The sequence below is a fragment of the Triticum dicoccoides genome, chromosome 6A, assembly GCF_002162155.2.
Source record: "Triticum dicoccoides isolate Atlit2015 ecotype Zavitan chromosome 6A, WEW_v2.0, whole genome shotgun sequence".
Classification (NCBI taxonomy): Eukaryota; Viridiplantae; Streptophyta; class Magnoliopsida; order Poales; family Poaceae; genus Triticum; species Triticum dicoccoides.
This window is the reverse complement of record NC_041390.1, coordinates 258,079,299-258,089,232: the sequence shown is the minus strand read 5'-3', so window position 1 is coordinate 258,089,232 and position 9,934 is coordinate 258,079,299. Positions and strand designations below refer to the sequence as shown.

The 9,934-nt window shown below is 47.6% G+C and overlaps 1 pseudogene; it reads left to right on the top strand.

Moving 5' to 3' along the window:
- The first annotated feature begins 837 nt into the window (after nucleotides 1–837).
- Nucleotides 838–1,634, top strand: LOC119315827 (annotated as a pseudogene).
- Nucleotides 1,635–9,934: the final 8,300 nt, after the last annotated feature.

Here is a 9,934-nt window from a genome sequence, read left to right as displayed (position 1 = left end):
GCCGGCGAGGGAGAGGCGGCGCGCGGGCGTGAGGAGGAAGAAGCGGGCGCGGGCGGCGCGCGGCTTCGGCCCGGACGGCGGCGGGGAGGGCCGGCGCTGGGCCTGGCGGGCCCGCACAGCGGCGGTGAAGTGGGGCTCGCCCGCGTGATAGGTGGCAGCCGCTGATTCGTCCGGTGGAGCGCGCGGATGTGTCCGGCCGTCCGGATTTTGTCCGGCGGCGCGTGGAGAGGGAGGGGTCTAGGGTTTCGTCCGGATTTCGAGGAAGGGATCTATATATAGAGGTAGAGGGAGCTAGGAAGCTCCAAATGTGGTGCGGTTTTCAGCCACGCGATCGTGATCGAACGCTCTAGACGATAGAAAGGGTTTTGGTGGGGTTTTGGCCAAATTGGAAGGGTGTTGGTCTGCAACACACACGAGGCCTTCTCTGTCCCTCGGTTAACCGTTGGAATATCAAACGAAGTCCAAATAGTACGAAACTTGACAGGCGGTCTACCAGTAGTAAACCAAGGCCGCATGGCAATTCTCGGTCCAACCCGGAAATTTTTAACCCCCACACACGAAAAGAGGTAGAAAGGGGCATCAGAGGAGATAGGAGCGCCGGAATGCAAAACGGACAACGGGGAAAATGCTCGGATGCATGAGACGAACATGTATGCAAATGCAATGCACATGATGACATGATATGAGATGCATGACAAAGGCAACAACACATGGAGACAAAAACCCAAACCTGAGGAAATAAAATAACTTAGTACCGGAAACGGCAAGAGTTGGAGTACATATAAGGTAAATTACATCCGGGGTGTTACAGGTTCTTTATGGATCCTCTTATGCATTATGTTTGATATCAAGGAAAGGCAATTCTTGCATCAAGAGGCACTTTTTTTGAAGAAGAAATGGAAATGCTACCTTATCAATTTCTGGAAATATTATTTCTGTTTTTGGACTCAGCCGCGAAGAATCCATATAAACCAATTAGCAAACTCTTGCTTCGATTTCATGGGGTACCTTTCAAGTGTACCAAAAGTTCTTTGTTAGTAAGGAATCAAATGCTAGAGAATTCATTTCTAATAGATACTCAAATGAAAAAATTCGATACCATAGTCCCCGCTACTCTCCTCATAGGATACTTATCAAAAGCTCAATTTTGTACTGGATCGGGGCTTCCTATTAGTAAACCCATTTGGATAGATTAATCAGATTGGGATATTCTTGATCGGTTTGGTCGGATATATAGAATTCTTTTTCATTATCATAGTGGATCTTCGAAAAAACGGACTTTGTATCAACTAAAGTATATAATTCGACTTTCATGCGCTAGAACTTTAGCTCGTAAACATAAAAGCACGGTACAAACTTTTATGCAACGATTGGGTTCGGCATTTTTAGAAGAATTTTTTATTGAAGAAGGGCAAGTTTTTTCTTTGATGTTCACCAAAACAACTCTTTTTTCTTTCTGTGGATCACACACTGAGCGTATTTGGTATTTGGATATTATACGTATCAATGACCAGGTCAACCCTCTTAATTAATCATTAGATGAAATTAAGAAACATGTAAGGGTTGATAAATGATCAAAAAAAACTTTTCTATTTTTCATTCTGAAATGATGTTTTTATTATAATATAGAGTAGGTGATTCAACTTACTAATATAGAGTAGAACTTCAGAAGTGCAATATGGATGGTAGATATATGTTTTTGTAATATGAAATATAAAAACAGCAAGGTAACTAATGATAAAAGTGAGCACAAACGGTATTGCAATGCTTCGAAACAAGGCCTAGGGTTCATAGTTTCACTAGTGCATGTTCCGTCAACAATAATAACATAATTAGATCACCTAACTATCCCTCAACAAAGAGTCACTCCAAAGTCACTGATAGCGGAGAACAAACGAAGAGATTATTGTACAGTACGAAACCACCTCAAAGCTATTCTTTCCGATCAATCCATTTGGATATTCCTATAAGTGTCAAAAACAGCCCCAGAGTTCATAGTAAAATAACACTTTAAGACACAAATCAACCAAAACCCTCATGTCACCTAGATACTCCAATGTCACCTCAAGAATCCACGGGTATGATTATATGATATGCATCACACAATCTCAGATTCATCTATTCAACCAATACAAAGAACTTCAAAGAGTGCCCCAAAGTTTCTACCGGAGAGTCAAGACAAAAACATGTGCCAACCCCTATGCATAAGTTCACAAGGTCACAGAACTCGCAAGTTGATCAGCAAAACATACATCAAGTGGATCACATGAATATCCCATTGTCACCATAGATAAGCACATGCAAAACATACATCAAGTGTTCTAAAATCCTTAAAGACTCAATCTGATAAGATAACTTCAAAGGGAAAACTCAATTCATCACAAGGAGATAGAGGGTTAGAAACATCATAAGATCCAACTATAATAGCAAAGCTCACGGTACATCAAGATCGTGCCATATCAAGAACACGAGAGAGAGAGAGAGAGATCAAATACATAGCTACTGGTACATACCCTCAGCCCCGAGGGTGAACTACTCCCTCCTCGTCATGGAGAGCACTGGGATGATGAAGATGGACACCAGTGATGATTCCCCCCTCCGGCAGGGTGCCGGAACAGGGTCCCGATTGGTTTTTGGTGGCTACAGAGGCTTGTGGCGGTGGAACTCCCGATCTAGGTTATTTTCAGGAGGTTTGGGGATTTATAGGAGAGGTTGGTGTCGAGAACAAGTCAGGGGCCCCATGGAGAGTCCACGAGGCATAGGGGCGCGCCCTCCACCCTCGTGGGGCCCATGGGACTCCCCTCCGGTAACTCTTCGTTCCAATATTTTTTATATTTTCCAGAAAAAATCCCCGTTGATTTTCAGGATTCTAAAAACTTTTATTTCTGCACAAAAACAACACGATGGTAGTTCTGCTGAAAACAACGTCAGTCTGGGTTAGTTATAACCAAATCATACCAAAATCATGTAAGAATATCATAAACATGGCATGAATACATAAAAAATTATAGATACGTTGGAGACGTATCAGCATCCCCAAGCTTAATTCCTGCTCATCCTCGAGTAGGTAAATGATTAAAACAGAATTTTTGATGTGGAATGCTACCTAACATATTTATCAATGTAATGTTATTTATTATGGCAAGAATACTCAGATCCATAATATTCAAAACAAAAGTTTAATATTGACATAAAAATAATAATACTTCAAACATACTGAAGGAAATATGCCCTAGAGGCAATAATAAAGTTATTATTTATTTCCTTATATCATGATAAATATTTATTATTCATGCTAGAATTGTATTAACCAGAAACGTAATACATGTGTGAATACATAGACAAACAGAGCGTCACTAGTATGCCTCTACTTGACTAGCTCGTTAATCAAAGATGGTTATGTTTCCTAGCCATTGACATGAGTTGTCATTTGATTAACGGGATCACATCATTAGGAGAATGATGTGATTGACTTGACCCATTCCGTTAGCTTAGCACTCCATCGTTTAGTTTGTTGCTATTGCTTTCTTCATGACTTATACATGTTCCTATGACTATGAGATTATGCAACTCCCATTTACCGGAGGAACACTTTCTGTGCTACCAAACGTCACAAGTAACTGGGTGATTATAAAGGTACTCTATAGGTGTTTTCGAAGGTACTTGTTGGGTTGGCGTATTTCGAGATTAGGATTTGTCACTCTGATTGTCGGAGAGGTATCTCTGGGCCCACTCAGTAATACACATCACTTAAGCCTTGCAAGCATTGCAACTAATGAGTTAGTTGCAGGATGATGTGTTACGAAACGAGTAAAGAGACTTGCCGATAACGAGATTGAACTAGGTATTGAGATACCAACGATCGAATCTCGGGCAAGTAACATACCGATGACAAAAGGAACAATGTATGTTGTTATGCGGTCTGACCGATAAAGATCTTCATAGAATATGTGGGAGCCAATATGAGCATGCAGGTTCCGTTATTGGTTATTGACCGGAGATGTGTCTCGGTCATGTCTACATAGTTCTCAAACCCATAGGGTCCGCACGCTTAACGTTTCGATGACAGTTATATTATAAGTTTATATGTTTTGATGCACCGAAGGTTGTTCGGAGTCCCGGATATGATCACGGACATGACGAGGAGTCTCAAAATGGTCAATACATGAAGATTGATATATTGGAAGCCTATATTTGGATATCGGAAGTGTTCCTGGTGAAATCGGGATTTTGCCGGAGTACTGGAGGGGTTACCGGAACCCCCCGGGGGCTAATGGGCCATAGTGGGCCTTAGTGGAGAAGAGGAGAGGCGGCCACGGCAAGGGCCGCACGCCCCTCCCCCTAGTCCTAATAGGACAAGTGTCGGTGTCAAAACCGGCGGATCTCAGGTAGGGGGTCCCGAACTGTGCGTATAGGCGGATGGTAACAGGAGACAAGGGACACGATGTTTTTACCCAGGTTCGGGCCCTCTTGATGGAGGTAAAACCCTACTCCTGCTTGATTAATATTGATGATATGGGTAGTACAAGAGTAGATCTACCACGAGATCAAGGAGGCTAAACCCTAGAAGCTAGCCTATGGTATGATTGTTGCTCCTATGGACTAAACCTCTCCGGTTTATATAGACACTAGAGAGGGCTAGGGTTACACATAGTCGGTTACAATGGTAGGAGATCTACATATCCGTATCGCCAAGCTTGCCTTCCATGCCAAGGAAAGTCCCTTCCGGACACGGGACGAAGTCTTCAATCTTGTATCTTCATAGTCCAGGAGTCCGGCCGAAGGTATAGTCCGGCTATCCGGACACCCCCTAATCCAGGACTCCTTCAGTAGCCCCCGAACCAGGCTTCAATGACGACGAGTCTGGCGCGCAGATTGTCTTCGGCATTGCAAGGCGGGTTCTCCTCCAAATTCCGTGTACCTGTTGAATAATGTCCGGTTTCTTGTAAATGTAGCGCTCCTTGGCTTCTATGCCCAATAATGGTCGTCTTCCACGTGTCAAATGAATACGAAAAGTCAGGGTGTTTTTACATTTACACCCCTAGCTGCGTGAATGAGCTGCCTATTTAAGGGGACGAGGATTTAGATCCAAACCACACCTTCTCCCCTCCGCGAGTATTCATCCAAGCGTATCCGACAAAGGTCCATTCTATCATGGCCGGCCGCCGCAGCTCCTCCTCTCACCCTTCCAGCCCTCAGCCTGGAGATTGGGAGAGATGCTCCATCCCGCACAGCGATCTAGTGACGCTCCATACCAAGGGATTACCCCCCCGGCCTATATGGTCCCCGTTTGAGCCGGACTTGCCTCCTATAATGGCGGAGAGCAAGCGGAGAGCGCCCCCAATCCCTCCAAAGGAGAGCGGGTATGCCTTGTCCCTTACTTAATAAGAGGGCTCGGATTTCCAATTCATCCGTTTCTCTGGGGGCTCCTGGAGTTCTATGGCCTCCAGCTGCACAACCTCACGCCTGCCTCCATATTGGATATCGCGGGCTTCGTAGCCCTTTGTGAGTTGTTTTTGGGCTGCGAGGCTCATTTCACGCTGTGGAAAAGGCTATTCTGCCTTGTGCCCCATTCTCAGAAGTGGTCAATATATCAAGTGGGCGGAGCCGAAGTGTGGCGCATCGCCGGGACCGGATATCTATCCGGAACCCCAAAGAAGGCGTCCGAGGACTGGCCTTCGGAATGGATTTATATAGAGGACGTCCCGCTATCGGATCCTGTCCGGATCGGCCTCCCTGAGTTCGACAGTGCTCCCCTAAAGAAGCACCTAAGCTGGCGTCCATGGAGCCCTCAGAGGGAAAGTGACAAGGACGTTCTTTACCTGATGGGCCGGATAAGATTGTTAGCTCATTCCGAACTGACCATGATCGGGGTCATGGCCACATGCATCATGCGAGGGGTGCAGCCGCTTCAGTATAGAGGCCACCCCATGTGGGACTTCAACGGGGAGGACGACGCCACCCGCCACGGCCGTAAGGGGCCGGATTCGGCTACCGCTCTAATAAAGATCTTGTCCGCTTTGTACAAGGGAGAAGAGGAGGAATTTCTCCGCGTCAACCCACATGGTGGATTTTCTATGTACAATCCCCCAAGTTGGGTAAGTGGACACATTTACTTGCCCATCCATTTTATATTCCCATCATTAAATATTCAGTCTAACGACTTCAATGCAGGAACCGCGCCAGGCTGTTAAAGAGATAAACAACCCTCCTCCACAACCCGAGGATCCGGGACGGTCCCTCAACCCGGCCTCTCAAGAGGATCCGGACTTATCTGTGGAGCTGGTTGATGGGGTATTTCATCAATTGAGAAAGGACAACGCCTTGGTGGCCATTACGGCCGATTACCCAGGGCTACTCCCAGCCTCACAGGTAACTGAGACCGAAGTCCCAGCACTTTGAAAGGGATCTATCCTCGCGTGTTTTCGATTGCCGTATGACAACCGTGTTTTGCAGGGGAGGTCCTTGAGACGGGAGGCCGAGCCTGCGGCGACTAGCCAACGAGGGGCGGCAAGGCCCCGCGGGCTGAAAAGAAGTGTGGTCCGGACTGAGACGCCGGCGCAAAGGTATAGCGCGCCATCTTATTCCCAGGTGTTATTCTTCAAGGCATATTAACGCTCGTGCTCTTCTTGAGGACGAAGAGACCTCGCCGGACTATATCCGGAGAGGTTGCCAATCGCGCCTCCACCAGCCAGGCTCCAAAGCCTAGTCCGGAAGCGGAGGCGAACACAAGGCGCGCACCGGACGCTCCTCCGACAGAGGATGCGGACAGGCTATCTGCCACCAATTCCGAGGTGGAGAGTGCCATGAACCACAGGCGTCGCCGGACAGTTCTTCGCGACTCTTGTTTCTCCCAAGAGGCATTGGATGCCTTCAATTCGGGAGATGCGTACCTCCGTGCTGCTCAAAATGGTCTAGCCAGAGCCATGGAACGATATGTAAAAGACATACGGGTAAGAAAATTTTGGTAATTATATATATACCAGTAGCCCCCGAGACTTGAAACAGTTAGAATAACTGATTTAAGGATCATTTGTTATGCAGGTTCTTACAGAAAAGAATACCCTACTGTCCCAGGAGCTGGAAGAGTGCAAAGCCCAACTTGAGGTCGCACTAGCCACGGTAGGGGAGCCCAAGGAGACCCCCTCTGGTAATATACGCTTCGAAAGATAAGTATTTTGCGAGTGCGGCGTGGGTGCAAATCTGACAAATGAAATTGCAGATGGCGCCGGATTAAATCCGGAAGAGCAACAACTCCTACGCCAGTTGAAGGCTGGTGAGAGCGTGCTGACAAAGGTGAGGCGGGAGAATAACGATCTCCAAGATGCCAACACCAAGCTGGGCGTTGAACTGAAGGATGTTCGTGCCCAGCTGTTGGACTCCGTTAAGGAGAATCAGCGGCTTCGACGCGGCATATTTAGTAAGTGCTTAAACGAACTTTGAAAAAAGAGTTCGGCGAGGAAGTCGACTAACAAAGTAATGTCTGTAGGTATGCTAACAGGTCGTCCTGCAGAGGAAATGCCCGGTTCTACGGGTGACCTTCTTCCCGAGCTCTCACAACTGCACGAGCGAGTTCGGCAGGTGATGCAAGGCGTCGCCCAGGCCTTGTGGCCATCCATCTCCATGGCCGAAGGCCTTGGAGAGCTTGTAGAGAAGCTGAAGGGAGCGCGGCGGCGCTTCCGATTGTGGAAGATGTCAGCCTGCCGTCAAGGCGCCAGGGAGGCTTGGGCCATGGTGAAGACGCCATACACGAAGGCTGGCCCAAACCACATGGCTGAGGTCGGACCCGTGGGGCCTGATGGGAAGGAGATCCCTGTGAGTTTAGTATACGGCCAAGTAGAATTGGCCGCAAAGTATTCCCAACAGGACTGTAAACTAGACAGCTTATTAGATGGTATAGCAGAGGAATACAATCAGTTAGATTGACTATGTAATTTTAATTGACATGTGTAATGCCTTCTAGCCGGATTGTAGATCGTTTGTCATGGCCGACCTTTTCGCTTCAACCTCGGGACCTGACGGTTCGGAGTGTGTCCGAATACCCTCGCGGTTATATAAGAACCGGGGTACGCATGGAGACCAGGCGTAGGGGTCATTAGTGCTTGAACAGACAAGTGCCCAACTAGTTATGTTATATTACATGGTTAGTAAGAAACATCTTCCAGGGAGAATAGTTCCGTTAGGGGTTCCTTTCCCTGGGAGGCATGCCCTAAAGTGCATGTCCATTCTGCGAAAAGAGACGCAGGAAAAACATCTGGGGGCGTATAGATAAATAAGTGAAAAAAGATCATCTTTAGTTCACTGACTGAATATTCCCTTAAGAACGCTAGCTTTCGGCTTCACCCAGTCTGAGGTACACATCCGGCTGACCCGGCAGTAACAATCGCAGAGGTGCTCCCTTTACCACCTAACCGAACAATCGGGAATGTAGGGGTAAGCACAGGAGCCAGGCAACCCAGCTTGGCCAAAACTTAAGTCATATCGATGCATATAATGGTGAATAAAAGGTACATGCATAAGTGTGACACATGTGTTGGGCATGAAGCCCGTATAAATAAGCTTCTGTTTAAAGAAGCCCCCATGTTTAATGAGCGCGGATAGCGCGTCCCTTTATGAGCCTTTAAAGGCTATAAGAGAGAGAGAGAGGAGAAGGAGAGAAATGTAAGACAGAAAGTATAAAAAAATGGACAGAGGAAGGAGACGAACACAGAGTCGGGCGCTAGGCATAGAATCTTCGGAGACGGGCTACGTTCCATGGGTTTGGCTCGAGTCGGTTATCCGATGCATCTGCAGGCGGTACGCTCCACCAGTCAGGACTTGGTCAATTATGAAGGGACCTTCCCACTTGGGCTTGAGTTTGTCCTTTTTCTTGTCCGACAGGCGTAGAACTAATTCGCCAACGTTGTAATTTTTGGCCCGTACTTCTCTGCTTTGGTATCTTCGAGCTTGTTGTTGATAGAATGCGGAATGGGCTTTTGCCACGTCACGCTCTTCCTCGAAGGCGTCCAAACTGTCCTGCCGATCGAGCTCGGCTTCTCTTTCTTCGTACATGTGCACTCGAGGTGAGTCATGAATTATGTCGCAGGGCAAAACTGCCTCTGCGCCGTACATCATGAAGAATGGTGTGTGTCCGGTGGTGCAATTCGGCGTGGTCCGCAGCCCCTAGAGTACGGAGTCGAGCTCCTCTACCCAGTGCGTATTAGATTCCTTAAGGGACCGCACTAATCTGGGTTTGATGCCGCTCATGATAAGACCATTTGCGCGTTCGACCTGGCCGTTAGTTTGTGGGTGATAGACGGAAGCATAATCGAGCTTGATGCCCATGTTTTTGCACCAGACTTTTACCTTGTTGGCCGTAAAGTTCGTGCCGTTATCAGTGATGATGCTGTGGGGGATGCCGTAACGGTGTACAACCCCGGATATAAAGTCTATCACCGGTCTGGATCCGGCCGTCTTAACAGGCTTGGCTTCTATCCATTTGGTGAACTTATCCACCATGACCAGTAAGTATTTTTTCTTGTGGGTTCCGCCTTTAAGGGGTCCAACCATGTCAAGCCCCCAGACCGCGAAGGGCCAAGTGATGGGGATAGTTTGGAGGGCGGTGGGTGGCATATGGCTTTGGTTTGCAAAAAGTTGGCAACCGACGCATCGTTGGACTAAGTCCTGGGCGTCTGCCCGGGCCGTCGGCCAATAAAAGCCTATACGGAAGGCCTTGCTTACAAGGGACCGAGCTGCAGCGTGATGCCCGCCGAGTCCGGCATGAATTTCAGCCAGGAGGTTCCACCCTTCCTCTTCGGAGATGCACCTTTGAAGGACTCTGGTAGTGCTTTTCTTATAAAGCTCTCCCTCATGGACTTTATAGGCTTTAGATCGCCGCACTATGCAGCGTGCCTCATTTTGGTCCTCGGGGAGTTCCTGCCTAGTAAGGTAGGCG